This window comes from Phalangium opilio, unplaced genomic scaffold (genome assembly GCF_054372755.1).
Source record: "Phalangium opilio isolate 3A_F unplaced genomic scaffold, DU_Popi_V2 ptg000017l_1, whole genome shotgun sequence".
Lineage (NCBI taxonomy): Eukaryota > Metazoa > Arthropoda > Arachnida > Opiliones > Phalangiidae > Phalangium > Phalangium opilio.
The window spans coordinates 5,946,809-5,964,494 of record NW_028324151.1 but is presented as its reverse complement, the minus strand read 5'-3'; the positions used below and the strand labels follow the sequence as shown (position 1 = coordinate 5,964,494).

The following is a 17,686-nucleotide window of genomic DNA, read 5'->3' as shown; positions in this document are numbered from 1 at the left end:
AGTTGAATTGCCAATAAAGCCGATTTAAACCCTGTTCAGAAACAATTAGACATAATTTTAGACATTCGCATCACGATTCGACTCAATCTTACGCCGGTCATTATTACCTTTAGTCTTAAAAAGCGAAGTCCATAATAATTCCGAAACGTAATAACTTTCTCTTATTACTAAGAAAACCACTTTTCTCCCAAAAAAGTGTCGATAACCCGCGCGCTTTTTTATCTCTCCACTCAAAAGTTTTTTACCCATAGCCCAAAGAGACATATTACGAGATACAAACATCCCAATTAATAGATATTAAGAAATAAGAAGAAAAAAATATTAAAACTCCATATTTAGGTTGTTCCGCGGTTTTTAAAAAAATTGTTGAAATTTATCCGCACGTTTTATATAGGAAAGGTTTTTAATATAGTTTCCCTTTTTTGATTTTTTTCTCTCTCTCTAATCTTTGATCTTAATCAATGATAAGTACATTGTAAAATACACTAAACTTTCCTCGTGCCATAACGAAAATTGAAGTTTCACTTTATTATGGAAAAGGCAGATGTGGATCGCCAATATTTCATAGAAAATAAAAAATTTAGGCTTTTTTATATATGAAAAAAGACAAATATTGTAAATTTTGATAAACAAATATACCATTGACTTTTATAATGTACTCTGTTAACCTAGCTTTTTATGAGATTTAATCCGTTAATCCGGGTTTTAAAAAAATGGAAATATTGTGAAAGGTATAAACAATGTTTGGATAAATATGGGAATATATATTTGTCTTAACCCTAAATTAGGGTTAAAATTGTGTGCATTAAAAATTGAGATTTAATGTTACAATAATGTTTTTTCGTTAAAATAAATGTACACATATTATTTCTTATATTTTTAATCAAAATTATGTAGTATGATATTCAGTATATTAAATATATGAAATATTACAATATTAAATATATGAAATATTACAATATTAAATATATAAAATAATATATTAAATATATGAAATAATATATTAAATTAAATATATAAAATAATATATTAAATATATGTAATAATATATTAAATTAAATATATAAAATAATATATTAAATATATGTAATAATATATTAAATTAAATATATAAAATAATATATTAAATTAAATATATAAAATAATATATTAAATATATGTAATAATATATTAAATTAAATATATAAAATAATATATTAAATATATGTAATAATATATTAAATTAAATATATAAAATAATATATTAAATTAAATATATAAAATAATATATTAAATATATGTAATAATATAATATTCTACATCTAAAATGCTATAATATTCTACATCTAAAATGCTATAATATTCTACGTCTAAAATGCTATAATATTCTATATCTAAAATGCTATAATATTCTACATCTAAAATGCTATAATATTCTACGTCTAAAATGCTATAATATTCTATATCTAAAATGCTATAATATTCTATATCTAAAATGCTATAATATTCTATATCTAAAATGATATAATATTCGATTTATAAAATAATATAATATATAAATAATACAGTTATAAAATCATGTTTGGGAATAAATTCATTATTAAAATTTATACTTAACTGGTTTAAAATATATTTAAAAAAATATTATTTAATTCCCAGAAAACTAATAAAAAATTCGAGTTAATTACTTGGATTTCTTCAATTTTATGACTTTTTAGGGTTTTTAATCTAGTTTTTCTGCATACTAGTTTCATTTATACGTTTTTTCACGTTATTTTTTGCTATGCATAAGATAACTGCAAGTTTTTGAAAAATACCTAACCACAAATTGGAAATCTTTATAATTCCTCTCCTCATATCGAATTTCTCGAAACTAGTTTCGAGCTGTGCACGTGGGGACGATATAGATGAAAAATAGGGAGGTATAAGATTATACTAATTACATTATGCCGTTAGCTAAAGAAAAAAAAACTGGCGGTATTTCTTCAGTAACGATTTCAAAAAACTTTAAATAGATAGAAGGGGATTATAATGGTTTAAAAAACCCATTTATTATTATTATTTTACAAGGATTTTACACTTAAAAGAGTTCAATTGATCAGGATATCGAAGGGAACTGATATTTGTTGCAATGAATTTTGAATTTTATGAAATTCAAAGTAAATTTTTGTATTGGTAACAATTTACAGAATAGACTGGTATTGCCTTTTGGAATAGAGTCAGCTTTCACTTCCACGATTTACTATGTTTAGCAAATCACACGTGAAAAATTATATTGGTTTATGAAGTAACAACGAATATAAGTTCATAAGATATGTTCCATAAGTTTGTCACTGGTTACAAACTGGAGCTTGTCATGAAGTGAATGAGGTAGGTCATAGATTCGAGGTAAAGCGACGCCTGGTGAGGCGCTGTCAAAGGCTTAATAATGCAGAGTAAATAGGAACTAGCGGTTGAAGTCCTGCAAAATTAACCACCGAGTGTAGGACTTCAATTCTCGCTTGTCGTTCTCGAACTAGTTATCTCGAGCTGTAAGTCTCTACTCTTACCAAGTATATTAAGTGTCATACTTATGGAACGTATCTTATAAACTTATGATTATATTAAGTATTCCACTAGCTGCAATATTACATTTAATTAATAATTTTTACGTAAATTTTTCATGAATAAATTTTGCATAATTTTTTATAGAAAATTAGAAAGTGAATTGTATTAAAAAACCTGATCACCTCATTTTAAAATATTCAAAACTCGAATCGAACAAAAAAGCGTTTTAGGTAAATTACTTATCGAGGTATAAAAAAATATTTAAATATTTTTATTTCAAAAACATATCTTCGGAAGATTTTATTATGAAAAGAACTAGTTTACCTTATTGATAAAGATTATTTGAATTTGAAGATAATTTAAATTTTTAAACAAAAAAGTAGGGAATTATTCAATCGCATTTACCAGTTAACCTCAACCTACTAATTAAAAATTTCAGAATTAATTTAAATAATATTAACTGAATAATTTTAATCCTATCGAAAGTCAATAAAAATCTGAGATGTCTTCAAAAGTGGTTAACCGTAACCTCAACTGTAACCTCTTCATCACTCGATTAAACTTTGAAACGACCTTCCTAGCTCTGATAGTGATAAAGTTGAACCAGTTTCCCAGGCCCGTTATCAATAAAATTAAGGGACGCGCAGTTATTTACTTATCTATACCTCCTTTCAATTCAATTCGAACACTTTTTTTGCCCAAAAAATTCAGGAAAAACGGTTCATTGGTTTATGAAGGAATAATTACTGCTGAGCGAGAGTTTCGTATTGCAATCGTTTAAAAGTTCCATGACATCTCCTCTCTTGATCGTCAAAACAATTTTTAAAAGGGATTTTATCGAGGATTTTATCGTCATTAATTAAATTTAGACTGTTTTTAAGGTGTAGTTGACCCAAGAATGACCTCCACTAAACTATAGATATTGATTGGGTATTAATTATTTATTGGAAATATTTGGGCAATTATATTTGAGGTGTTTTTGATTGTATTGATTACACTTGGTAAATATAACTCCGCGGTGAAAAATAAACTCATAAGGTTTTGTGTGGACAACCCTTCATAGACTAATCTTAGATTAATTGTTTAATTCATTAATAACATTGTTTGCACGAACTTGGAGATATTTTCTTGTGGTACTCACAAAAATGTAAATTATTTTCTAATCTGAACCGCTTCCTAAGTCTTCAGAGCCAACCAAAATTAACCTTAATTATTTTACCACCTGCAAATTATTACAGCTGTCAGCTGAAAAAACAAACCGATACTTTATTTGTGTGTATTTCGATTACGGTATAAACCAGGAATAAATACAGTTAATTGGAATAATTGTGTAGTCATGCATTTTCACTCAACGTATCAAGAGCTACACTAATCAAAATTATGAAAAGTGACGGACAGTACTCAAGCCCGGCCCACAAACCTTACATAGAAATTAACATGGGAGATAGGGAGGCACAATAATTCCTTTAAGCTGTGTTTATTCCTGGTATAAACGAAACAATGTCGGAAATTGCAGTAGAAACAATTCAAAATGTAAACATCCAATTGGATCCGTCCGGAAATCGACTCAATATACTTCCTTCATATATAAATTGATCACCTATCGGAAGGTTTATTTACATTAGCGTGACGTCATTTTTATTGCGCCTTTCCACCTGCAATACTACCAACCATGCTCCATTATGTTGCGGTTTACCCTCACCCACACGTAATATCATCCCATCCAAAGACTTGGGGGCTAACTCGTTTTCACCTTTTAAAGTGTTGTTATTTTTTCTTTATACCAAGAAACTATAATATATACCTTTAATTTTTGGTGTTTTAAAAAGTGGCTGATTATTTTAATACGTTGAGGAATTCGTTGAAGTGGAACCGAACCGGGTATCTGCTAGCTAGCTAGCTAGGCTGTACCGTCCGTGTGTAGCAAAGCGAACCCCCAATATGTGTTTTTTAGAGAGACTGGCGTCACAAGCCACCACGAGCTCGCGGTGGAAAACACTCGGAGCTACAACTCCGCGCGTGATTCGTGTACTAAAACTTATTAAAAATCCAGAGCCATCCACGGTTGTAGGAAGGTACAGAGATCAGAGCTGGAGAGAGAAATAAAGATTTTTTAAAAAATTTAATTTTTCCGGGATATTTAAGATTGTACTGCCGGCGTTCGCTCTCTTTACGCCTTTTACCATTTTACCGTGCCATTTTGCACCAAGTTACGTTAGGATTACGACCTCGCGGATCTATCGCTCCGTAGTAATTCATACGCCTCTTTGTACAGTTTTAACTTTTAATAACAGAACCTTTTAAACGGTTTAGTAACAATAATTAACAGGTGATCCTTCGCGTACTCGTGTTGGTTTATTAGTGTCGTTTAAAATTTGACTGATTGGATTATAATTGTGAACTGTTAATTTGTGTTTTTTAAATCAATGACGTTTTGAGGTAAGATTTACATATTTGTTTTTTTTGTTGATATTTGGATGGTTGATAGATAATTATGTTTCAATTTATAGTGATTGCATTAATTGTTTTTAATGTTTTGGGAAAGTTTATAATTAGTGATATGGATAACGGATTAATTCTAATAGGCTCTCATCTCAATAAGTAACTTAAATCGTAACGAAAACTAACTGCCAGCATAGTCTCGAGAACTCATTTAATTTAATATAATATATTTAAGTTTAATTATGTTTCTTGAAGTAGAAGTCAGGTAAATTTTCATTATCCGCGTCTTACCCTTGTCAGAACCAAACAATTATTTGAATTAATGCATAATTAACATATTTCTTTAAATAGTTTAATGTTTGAATATATTTATATATATTGAATCGTAGACTTTTAAATTTTATATGTTTAGGCTTTAAGCATGAATGATTTGAGGGTTTTTAAAATGTAATATTTATTATATTTATGGATTAAATTGAACAGGAATTTGAAAGAGTTGATTCACCCAAAAAAAGGGGTCTTTAATCTGATAGCCGAGGGGCTGGACACTCCGCGTTATCAGTGAATGTCGCGTAATCTTAGTATCAGTTCCAAGATTATGGTTATCTCCTCACCTCTTTCTTAATTTATGAAATATTACGAATTTAAAATTCGGGTTTGATATAAAAACTTTAAATATAATTGAATTCGTGTTTTTTATTTTCATAATTTGAATAATGATTAAATTTAATTATATTGATAAACAAATTGAATTTTAATAGATACCCCTATATGCGATTGATTTAAAATCTACTAACGTTGATACCAGCATTTCCTTGTATGTTTTAAACAATTTATCTTAATTATTATTTTCTTATCATTGCAACGAAAAATTATTAACAATTTTTGAAGTTCAAGTTTAAACCCTTATACTCGTGATAGCATAAGCTTATAAGTTATATTCCATAAGTAAGACAGTTAGTGAGCCTTTAATCAACTGTCTCACCTACACAGAGATCATATTACTAGCTCTCAGTATAACTAGCTTCAAACTTATTATGAAACAAGAGAGTTGAAACCGACCACGAATGATTGCTTAATGTATCCTTCGTTATTTGAGGAGGGTCAATTTCTTCAGTTATCTTGCGGGTTTCCTTAACTCTCATTAACATAACTGAGAATGTATCTAAAACAAGAGTTTATCAGGATGGAAATCCTATACTCTTAAACGATAACCAAAATGTAATGTCACGTTTACACGAGGCACTTTGGAAAGGCCTAACCCCTTTGGAATAATGATTGCATTTTCTCACGAAAGACGTTTTGACCATACCATAACGGTTGATAACGCTTTCAAAGTGTCTCGTGCAAGGTGACTTTAGTGTTTCCACTATTCTCAAAAACAGTTTTACCGCAAAATTAAATTACTTTCTTAGAGAACAATGCATGTTATCGTAGAAGAGGAGTTTCAAATTCGCAATTACCGAATCAGCTGTTTGTAAGTGTATATAGTCAGAAGCCTTTTGGAGATCACCTCAGGTCAGGTTAGGTTGAATTGTCCAAGGTTTTAGTGAGGTTAGGTTGAAGTTGTCTAAGGTTTTAGTGAGGTTAGGTTGAAGTTGTCCAAGATCTGGTAAGGTGAGATGAAGTTAGGTTAGGTTGCAGTTGTCCGAGGTTTGGTGAGGTTAGGTTGAAGTTGTCCGAGGTCTGGTGAGGTTAGGTTGAAGTTGTCCGAGGTCTGGTGAGGTTAGGTTGTAGTTGTCCGAGGTCTGGTTAGGTTAGGTTTAAGTTGTCCGAGGTCTGGTTAGGTTAGGTTTATGTTGTCCGAGGTCTGGTTAGGTTAGGTTTAAGTTGTCCAAGGTCTGGTGAGGTTAGGTTTAAGTTGTCCAAGTCTGGTGAGGTTATAGGTTGAAGTTGTCAAAACGTAAGACACGAATGTTCCATTGATCTCGACTTATCATAAACTTATTCAGCATTACTAATAGTTAGTGCTTATCTAACCGGAATATTTGCTGCATATACTTATCATAAACTTATCCTGCATTACTAATAGTTAGGTAAGATTTTGAAAACGCAAGAATTCTGAATTCCGCATCTTATATATATATATTCCAAAAGGTAATGATCTTGAAAAATTCACGGTCATGGTAGCTAGCGCCCCTATTAGAGAAATCACTGATAATTCAAAATCTTTTTTTTATGTTCAAATAAAATCGAAATAAAATTCGAATTTGAGCATTACATCAATTGTTTATTTAATGGAAAATAACGATATAAAAAAATATCAATCATCGCTTCAACGACTCGAGTTGAAACAGCGCGCTTTATAAAATAGGGCAATGCTATGGCGGAGGAATACGTAATGTTAAGGGTTGATCGAACAGTGCGATGACTGACTACCGTCGATTTCTATTTCCAACATTTTCCTTTGAAATTTCTGTAGTGTTAAGAAATCGTGCTTGGGATTCGTCATTACACATTGAATTTCAAGGTGAATCTTCTTCATTTTACCCCAATTTATATCAAAACAAACATGAATTTAATCGGTTTATCCAACGAATAATCGAAGTTTATATTAAAGTCCAGAATGACATGCAGGTATTAGTGAAGCTTTCGAGGCATCGGTTAATTCAATTAACTTAATCTTTATCATGGCAAATCGGTTATGCTCAGCAGCTGTTGGAATTAAAGGGACTATAAACAATTAAGGCATTGATGGGTGAGTTAGTGTGTGGCGTGGTTCGAAGAGACTAAGTTAGTTTTAATTCGAAAACTAACACTTTCGGTTCGGGAATTTGCGCTGCAATCTCCAGGTATTCAGTCCCACACCACGTGGAGTCTTTGGATCCTGGCGTCACGTGGTGCCTATGACGTATTTTAAATAATTTACCAACAGCTCCTTTAAGAGTACATAGTTTTTAGTTCAATATTCATGTAATATATTATTGATTCCAAGGTATGAAAGATACTATTGAAACTATTGAAAAAAAAAGGAAATTTTTTTATTTGATCGGCGTACAATAATTAAACATTTTTATAGAGTAGGGAAAAGCTTTTTCATTTGGTTGGGCTCTTGTTGGGTTTGTTTCGGCTTCGTTCACACGCTCATCCAAGCCTTTCTTTTGAATTTCAAGGGTAACGATCGCTTTTAAATACTATTCGAATTTTTCTAAACATTTTTCTTCAAGTTTAGTTTAAGGGCGGATGGTTTTTCTTTAGAAAACCCCTTTTTTAAAGTTTTTTATTTATTTTATTTATTTTATTTATTTTTTAATGTTTATTTTAATGGTAATGTCTCGAATTCACGAAATATTCTGATGTGATAAGTCAGTAAACATATAGGTCGTGTCTCCCAAAACAGTACGATTATTTTTCTTTTCTGGATTTTATTTTATTTATTTTTTCTGAAGTAAATAATCGTTGGTAGCTCTTTATATTGTAGGTAGGTTTGATTGTAAAAGCTCACTGAAGGTATGCAAAATCGTACTTAATCGTTGGGAATGTTTCAAAATTATTTCTTTCAATGATATTTATCAAATATATGTCAATTTATTTTACCTAATTCAAATTATATTTATGATTTAATCAATTTTAATTTAATCTTCGTAGAAACTGAGCAATTTTAATTCAATCTTCGTAGAAACTGAGCAATTTTAATTCAATCTACGTAGAAACTGAGCAATTTTAATTCAATCTACGTAGAAACTGAGCAATTTTAATTCAATCTACGTAGAAACTGAGCAATTTTAATTCAATCTACGTAGAAACTGAGCAATTTTAATTCAATCTACGTAGAAACTGAGCAATTTTAATTCAATCTACGTAGAAACTGAGCAATTTTAATTTAATCTTCGTAGAAACTGAGCAATTTTAATTCAATCTTCGTAGAAACTGAGCAATTTTAATTCAATCTACGTAGAAACTGAGCAATTTTAATTCAATCTACGTAGAAACTGAGCAATTTTAATTCAATCTACGTAGAAACTGAGCAATTTTAATTCAATCTACGTAGAAACTGAGCAATTTTAATTCAATCTACGTAGAAACTGAGCAATTTTAATTCAATCTACGTAGAAACTGAGCAATTTTAATTCAATCTTCGTAGAAACTGAGCAATTTTAATTCAATCTTCGTAGAAACTGAGCAATTTTAATTCAATCTTCGTAGAAACTGAACAATTTTAATTCAATCGACGTAGAAACTGAACAATTTTAATTCAATCGACGTAGAAAATGAGCAATTTCAATTCAATCTACGTAGAAAATGAGCAATTTCAATTCAATCTACGTAGAAAATGAGCAATTTAAATTCAATCTACGTGGAAAATGAGCAATTTTAATTCAATCTACGTAGAAAATTAGCCATTTTAATTCAATCTACGTACAAAATTAGTAAATTTAGAGTTTAAGCACTATCAGAAGAAAATAGGGGAAGTACGTATTCTTAGCTATTTCGCGAGACGTCACTTAATCGGTTTTTTTCGCGCCACTGAATATCCGCTTTTTTTGGCGGGAAACCGCGGATGAATACAAGAAACTATTTTCTTCGAAGGTTCGTCTGCTATTGTTGATCCTTCTGGTAATGTCTTTATATTAGACTTCTTCAGTTTACTATGACCGAGGCTTAACGAGTCACTCGAATTTGGCGAAAAATCTACTTGAATACCTTTAGTTTTGCCTTAATCTGGCTTTTCTTGTCACTAGTTTCCCGATATACTAAATTACACTGGACAGAACTATCCATTTTTAACTCTTAATTGAACGATAACTTTCAATATCAATCTACCGGGGCGAAAGAAGGACGGAAATCGTCGTCTATACTCTGTAGTTCGGTTTCTCACGGTATGGTGGCGCACCTTCAAAAATTTCTATCGGTTCTCTGCCTATCTCTGATTGGCCAATTTAAAGCGATAGCTTGTTTCTGGGAGAGAAGGACGACTTGCACTAGCTAAAGGTACGAATACGTACTTCCCCTATTTTCTTCTGGCACTATATAACCAATGTTTAGTTAAAAAAAATACTATATAACCAATTCTAGTTTAAAACGTAAACACTATTATAACCAAATTAAATTCACACTCTATGTAAAAAACTACCAATTTAAATGTAAAATCTATTTCTCTACTTCAAACTTAACCCTGCAGTTACAATATAAAAAGAAATTGAGTTCAGTATCTGACATAATTTTTCGGAACCAAAATAATCTGACCCCATATTTATAATCGCATTAGGCCAATCATTTCACGTTTATACCCTATGACCCCCTTCTCAGTTTCCACAATAACGTTTATACGACCTTCAAAAAGAAATCATAAAAATCGAAACCCCGATCCTCTCTAGATAATAATACCTGAATCAAACTTATAGAAATTTGAAATTGGGTCTCGAATAACTTTTACACCGATGAACTAAAAGTATAATCAAAAGTATCACAATCGGTTTTTTAATACAGCCCCTATGCATTTAAAGAAATTAAAATCATGACTACATCGTCAGAAAGTTTTAAAATATTTTATGGCATAAGTTCATGAGATATGTTCACCATAAGTTTGTCACTGGTTACAAACTGGAGCTTGTCATGAAGTGATTGAAGTAGGCCATAGATTCAGGGTAAAGCGACACCTGGTGAGGCGCTGTCAAAGGCTTAGTAATGCAGACTAAATAGGACCTAGATGGAAGTCCTGCAAAATTAACCACCGAGTGTAGGACTTCAATTCTCGCTTCCGCCGTTCTCGAACTAGTTATCTCGAGCTGCAAGTCTCTCAGAAGCATTACGAAGTATAGGTAGTAATACTTATGGAACATATCTTATAAACTTATGATATGGGTCTGTATATCAATGATCATAGACTAATTTAAGAATCTAAGAAAGTTCATCATTAACCTCTAATTTTTTTTTTCCAAGATTAAAAAGGGAAAAAAAACTTAAAGGAATCTAGGCCCGCCACCTTCTAGAGTATCCGCCCACTTGATTACTTCCCGATAATTGCCGGTTTTTGAACAATACCTTCTTATTTTTAATTGTCCTCGCGCTTGATCGTCAATTCGGTTAGCTGAATGGGTCAGTAGACCACGCTAGCTACGGTTGTTGTTGCCCATTATATTTTAAAATATCTCAATAGGAACAGTGTTTTATTGTAATAATTAAAATTAGAAATATAAATATAAAGAAATAATGTTCAGAAATAAGCTCGTATTTGAAAGTTAAGGTAATCAAAGGTAATTGGTTTAAAATCAAGAGATACGCAGTGCCAATAATATTAATATATTGGAAACGTCTTCTTATGGGGGTAGATCACACTACTTATGGGTTTTGTTTAGTTACTAGTTAGTCACGTTTAATAATAGTTAAAACAAAATCAATTCACTAAAATACTTTTTAATTAATCCGATTTAATCAATAGAATTAATCACGAGATTGATCTTCATCTTGAAATTCACTATTACGTCATCTAAAGTGATTTAAAAAAAAATTATTATTAAGTCCATAATGTCTCGTGAATTCACTGAAAATCAGAATTGAATTCATTAAAGAATTTTGAAGTTTATTCCGAATTGGTTAAATCTTCATTTCAATTCAAAGCTTTAATTCGATATAAAATCACTATGACCTTAATATTACGCCCGAAATAAACAATATTAGCTGCATTAAATAGTAAAATTATCAGTCATGAAGTTCAGTTTTTAATATACTAACTTTTAAACAAACCTATATTGCATTATTTTCACAACTAAGAACTTATATAAGAACTGAGAACGTTGAAAGAGATTCAACTGCAATGCTATAATCGTATAAAACGAACGAAATCAAATCAAAACGTATATTTGAACTCTTGGTAATATAACTTTCTCAAGTCTTATATAGACATTGGTTGAAAATTTCTACAAGAAAATATTTTCTTCTGTATTTTAGCCTCATTGGCACGTTTACATCGTGAAAAACGAAAAAACGTGGCAATATTTAACATTTTTTTTTTATTTTCATTTCACGTATCTTTAATCCCCTCGTGTGTGTGTTATAAGCCTATTTTGACGCTGACTAAATACGTTATTGTGGGGAGCTAGATATACGGTACCGGTAGATCAAGGTATATCTTTAGAAAAACAAAATATCAAACTTTCTTCCCGTAGAGTGATTTATCGAAGATAACTACGGGCTTATCTTCGAATCATCTTCTTCTTAGATTTATATTTCTTTTGAGGTACTATGCGGTATGAGCTATGGGAAGACAATATACCCTTGATGTCGATATTTTTAGTTTAATGGAGGTAAAATACTTCCTTTTGGCTATTTTTAAATTAGAATTCTATATACCCATAACGTTTTAGCTAACGGTACTCTTTGAGTTGGACTAGGTTTATGGGTAAATCACCAACGTATCCTGCTTACACCTGGAATTTTTCGTGTTAATTAATTAATTTTTAATTCGTTGATAAAAATTTTGTTTGAAATTTAATTTCAATTTATTCAATATTACTTTATTTACCTTTTGAATTATTTTTGAATTTTATACTTAATTATTTTTCAATTCAAAATTGATCGAAAGAAAATTTTAAACGAAAAATTAATTTGCAAAATAAATTTATTTCCAATTTATTAAATTTTATTTCATTTATAACTAATTACCTTTGAAATTAATTTTAAATTATACAGTATACTTGATTATTTTTCAATTATAAGTTGATCGAAAGTAAATTTCCAATAAGATTAATTTGTAATTTTAATTAAATAATTTTATTTCACAATATTAATATCAAAATAAATTAATTAAGCTACACACAATTTACGCGCAAAATTATTGACAGCCTCTGAAATTTCAAATTTTGGCTTTATTATAATTCAAAACCTTTTAATTTAAACAATTTCTTAATTATTCCAGAAAAAGTTTCAAAATATATTATTTGAAACCATTAAATTTCGAGAATAAAAAAAAATCATATGATGACATACTTAATTAAATCATTGATCACCAATTAAAACATTAATTATTATAAGCTTCGTTATAAAATACTTGGCCTTGAAATACAAAATAATATTAACAATAATACAAAATTATTTAAAAATATTTACATATTGTCAATTAACCAAACAATTATGGTTGTATTGTATTAGCAATTATTGGGTCATTCTTAATTAGCGTCCCATATTTATGCACCTTTATTTATCCAGTTGAGCACTAACACTTCAATTGCATCATCGATGGTATAAGCTCGGATTATCATTCAATTCCGTTCTCAAAACGAGCTTACACAGCGACCGAACGACAAAAATTCGAATTAATGATGATTTACCATTACAAACAGGCTTTTCAAACAAATGCATTATTTATAAATATACAGTATAAGATATATTATCTATTATAAAGTCGTCCTGGAACGGGTACAGTATATACCCCCTTTAATTATACTGTATATACAGTATACGCATATACGTGTAGTGGCGGAGTTTCATGGTTTGAGGGCAATGCAATACTTACTAATGGATCCCTTTAAATATATGATAGCTATTCGTCATTAAGGGGAAGATCTCGCCAAGAGACTAAATATTAATTCAGACGACCCGGAATTTAGTATCAATAAGTACTAGAGACTCCCAGGCAGACAGACACCAGTGACATCATTTAGGATTTTAGTTTTGAACTATAAACGCGATAGGCTAAAACATTTTATAGAAAAAGAGTGGACAATTATCTTTTTTTATTTTTTTATCGTTTCTTTAATTTTGTACTTAAGGCATTTTATTTAAATTTTTGATTGTGTTATTTGTCGGTCTGTGTTATAGGGGAGCGAGATTAAAATATATTGTATACCCCAGGGAATTGGGGGAGAATAAGGCCGGTTTAAATGTACAGTACGTTAATTTTGTAATTATGGAATTAATATTGTTGAATATTCATCGATACTGAATAGGTTCAAGTTGTTGGGGTAAAAATAGTTGAATAGTGTGTTGTTTCTCAGTATTTGCGAGTTGCAAGCACAATAACAGTCTGTTACTGTTGAACAGTGTGTTGACTCTGAATACTTGCAAATTGCTGCGTTTCAATAACAGTCCGTTACAGTTGAACAGTGTATAGATTTTCAGTATTTTACAAATTGCTGCTGTGCAATAACAGTCTGTTGCGGCTGAATAATGTGTCGATTCTGAACACTTGCAAATTTCTGCTAAGCAATAACAATCCGTTACAGTTGAACAGTGTGCAGATTCTAAATACTTGCAAATTTCTTCTTTGCAATAAAAGTCTGTTTCAATCTGCGAAGGGGTGAATTTTAACATTTAAAACCATTAATTTTAATGGAAAATTCAATTAAATTCCATAGTTGTTTAGGGGTATTGTTGACCAATTGCAATTTCGCAATATTTTATAAGAAACGCGAGCAAATTGACAATGAGAACTATTTTAACGCGATGGTTGACAAATAATTCTTAAGGAGTGATCAGGCTATATTGGGATTATTGATATAACAATTGATGCGCATTTAAATATTTTCACGTATATATACCTTATTGGGGTCATTGATATTATTTGAATTAACATTGAATAAATTAACCTTTGAAATAGTTCCTATCTATTGATACGTTTGTTAATATCAGTTGCAGTGAACTACTTTAAAGCTCCATAGAAGGTTTATTTGCGTTACTCGCACCCCCTTTTTTCTATCAAGGTTTAATCGTTAGCATTATTAACTTTTGCCCAGTTAATTCTGAAATATAACGCAAGCTTGCTTATTTGAATTGGGATTTTTAACTGTACAAACAATGCTATAACGAGGCATATTTTTTTCTTCTAAGTGTGTCTTTAACGATGGGAGGTTCTACCGTCCTTATTTATACTGATGCCTTTTTAAACCAGTTACGGTTCATCCCACGTCGTTTAAAACTCTTATTTATAGTGTTTGAAGCATATTGATTGATTAATTTAAGTATGGAACACTCAAACTGAGACGGAAAGTAATCAATCTTGAAATGATTAAAAGACGCAGGATAATTATTTAGGTTTAAGATGATCATATAGTATACCCTGCTTCGTCGAATTAATGGGATAATTAAACTACCTAATATAACTAAATTTGAAATTATTATTTGCTGCAGAAAATTTATGAAGTTGAAAAATTACAAACCATTAAGAGTACCTAATCTAACCTAATAAGGTAACATCATTCGAAAACCTTTTTAATCTTACTTAAATTGCAATTCTCGTTTAATTATTACTGATTCTATCTATTTTTTCGTAAATATATTTTAACATTTATTTATTTAAATAAAATCGCGAACAATAGGATTGTTTTAATGTGCTTCTATCCCTTTAAACTTAATGTTACGGATAATTCGACTTTAATTTGATTATCCAAATTCAATTTACAACTGATTATATCGAAAGCCAATGCATCCTTGCAAACTGTGACATTTAGGGAGCTGCATGGTACCATCAAATTGTGCATACACCAAAATATCAATAATTCTATCGAAAATCCAATTTGCCAAATGCAATTTCGCGATGAAGCGCCATCCCATGTAAATCCATCATTATTAGATTTTGGTTTCGTATAATTTAATAAATCATGTCAAATTATGTCGAGTAATGATCTATTAAGTTTAATATAAAATCAATTTTGGAAACCAAAGCTTGGGACTAAGTGGTACTAACGAAAAACAAAAACTAGTGAAGGTATTTTTAATCCACGAATTAATCATAGAGATTTAAGCCTAGTGGTACAGAAAAAATTCAATTGAAGTATATAATACTTCTCTTCGAGAGAAGTGTACCAACCACAAAGCGGGGTAAATGTAACACGATTCTTCCCAACCTCGGAACTTTTGGACGCGATAAATAGTTTCCTCATCATTACTCTATTAGCGCTGCTTAACTATTTGCCAAGGCGCATGCGCTTGTGTGTTTTTGTCCAACTTCAAGACTACAAGGTTTGTTGGTTAATTGATTTCTGAGGATTTAGTAAATATCAAACAGTTATAGAATTCACCCTAGCACGGTGCGATGCCCATCTGTAGAAGTTTGATGAGCAGGAGAGCAAACAAAAAGGGATCCCTGACCTGGGAAGAATCATGTTACATAACTGAAGAATTGAGACGATACAGAGTGTCACGCTTCTTCTATTATCTCCTTCTGGTATTTTTAATCCATGATTTAATCATAGAGACTTAAGCCTAGTGGTACAGAATAAATTCAATACATTTTTCGGGATCATGAGGCGGGAAGGACCGACTGACCGACGAAGTATTCCTTAAAAAATTTCTTCAAGAATAAATAATGTTATAACATATTCCTTCCCCCTCCTTTGATGCAATTGAAAAATTTTTAGATTTAAAGAGTTAATTTTCGGTTCACTTAATTCTTGTCGCATTCGAGCGAGTCCTTTACAGGCATTGATGTTATTAAGATATAAAGTAAGGGTTTGTGTTAATTGAATAGGCATTTAATAAGCATGGCGCATGCCTTTGGTACGTGGTACGATCTTAACTTCAGATTGAAATATAGTCAGGTAACGTGCACGCGCCCCTTGATGCCATATTCCTGTTTGCAAAAACTACTTTAATCTAACGAGAGTTAGTATGGTAATATTAATCCGTAGTGGTTTGCTCTAGCGTGCAAACTGCAAAGTGTAACTTGCTTACGAACCACCAAATTTGTTTGGCTGCATGGCGAACTCTATTAACCGATTATTAAATGAATATATTTCACGCTTTTGTTGTTTGGCGCATTTAACTATTTCCTGCTCCATATATGTTTATTTATTTGTTATTTAATATAAATTCCATTAGGGTTCCGAATTTAATTTGAATTTTTTTTCCTCTAAGCATAATTTTTACGATTTGGAATTTCTAATTTTTTGTCACGCAAATTGTACGGTTCGATTGAGAAAATTGGGTGTGAAATACGCGTGTTGAATTCACATAGGAAACGGAATTAAATTTTGTACGACATCTGCATGTATTTTTAAACTTCCTATAGCTTCACTTGAATTTTAAGTATTTTTAAGTTAAATTAGATTTATTAATGATTTAAAATTTTTGGTACACATATTATCACGAGTGATGTCCCCCTTGGTACAAATGAATAATTATCCATGACTCAACAGTCTTGCGGAATAATTGGTTTGAACCATAACAATTTTGGCATCTTGTTATGTGGTATTGTTTTAATAACGTGACAATAATTTGTATAATTTTTTTGTCATATTCGTGATTCGTGAGGATTTAATTTTTGAACATTATACATAGTTTTCAGACAAGGACGATTCATACCATTTACACAAGGAGGCCTAGCTTCAGGTGTTACAAAAGGATACCAGACTCCGTGTTGGAGTCAGAAAACGATATATAGTCAGTCAGTCCATTTAGCCTATATTTCACATTATTTAAAAACTTCCGTAAATTTTCATCACGTTTCTAAAAATTTTCAACACTTAAACTTTGAAAAAATTTAAGAGATATCATCCTTTGTTTAGAAGTAAACGAACGAATTCGTGATAATTATTTTTAGTTTTCTTTTTTTTTTAATTATTTTTTATATTATATTAAGAAATTTAATAGGTAACAAATATATATATATATATACAATTTAAGAAAAAATATCTTTTTCTAATCTTATATTACCCACCATTTTCTTTTTTAATATTTAAAATTTCTTCATAACGTTAACGGTTTGAATTCTTTGTTTTGTATCTCGTTAACAAAGACTTTCGTTTTTGCGAATTCAGAATTCCAGTAAAAGTTAAGATAT

At 30.4% G+C, this 17,686-nt stretch overlaps 1 protein-coding gene across 2 annotated transcripts in view; it reads left to right on the top strand.

Annotated features, from left to right (window-relative positions):
* The window catches only part of f (espin protein forked), a 108,059-nt gene that overhangs the window by 46,901 nt on the left and 43,472 nt on the right, over positions 1-17,686 (top strand). The window contains exon 1 of one of the 2 annotated variants that reach the window (XM_089866592.1): positions 4,854-4,965. The exons of the other annotated variant lie outside the window; for it this stretch is intronic. The gene's annotated coding sequence lies outside the window, so the exon portion shown is untranslated. Of the gene's footprint in view, positions 1-4,853; positions 4,966-17,686 lie in introns of those variants that run through there. 2 annotated transcript variants of the gene reach the window in all.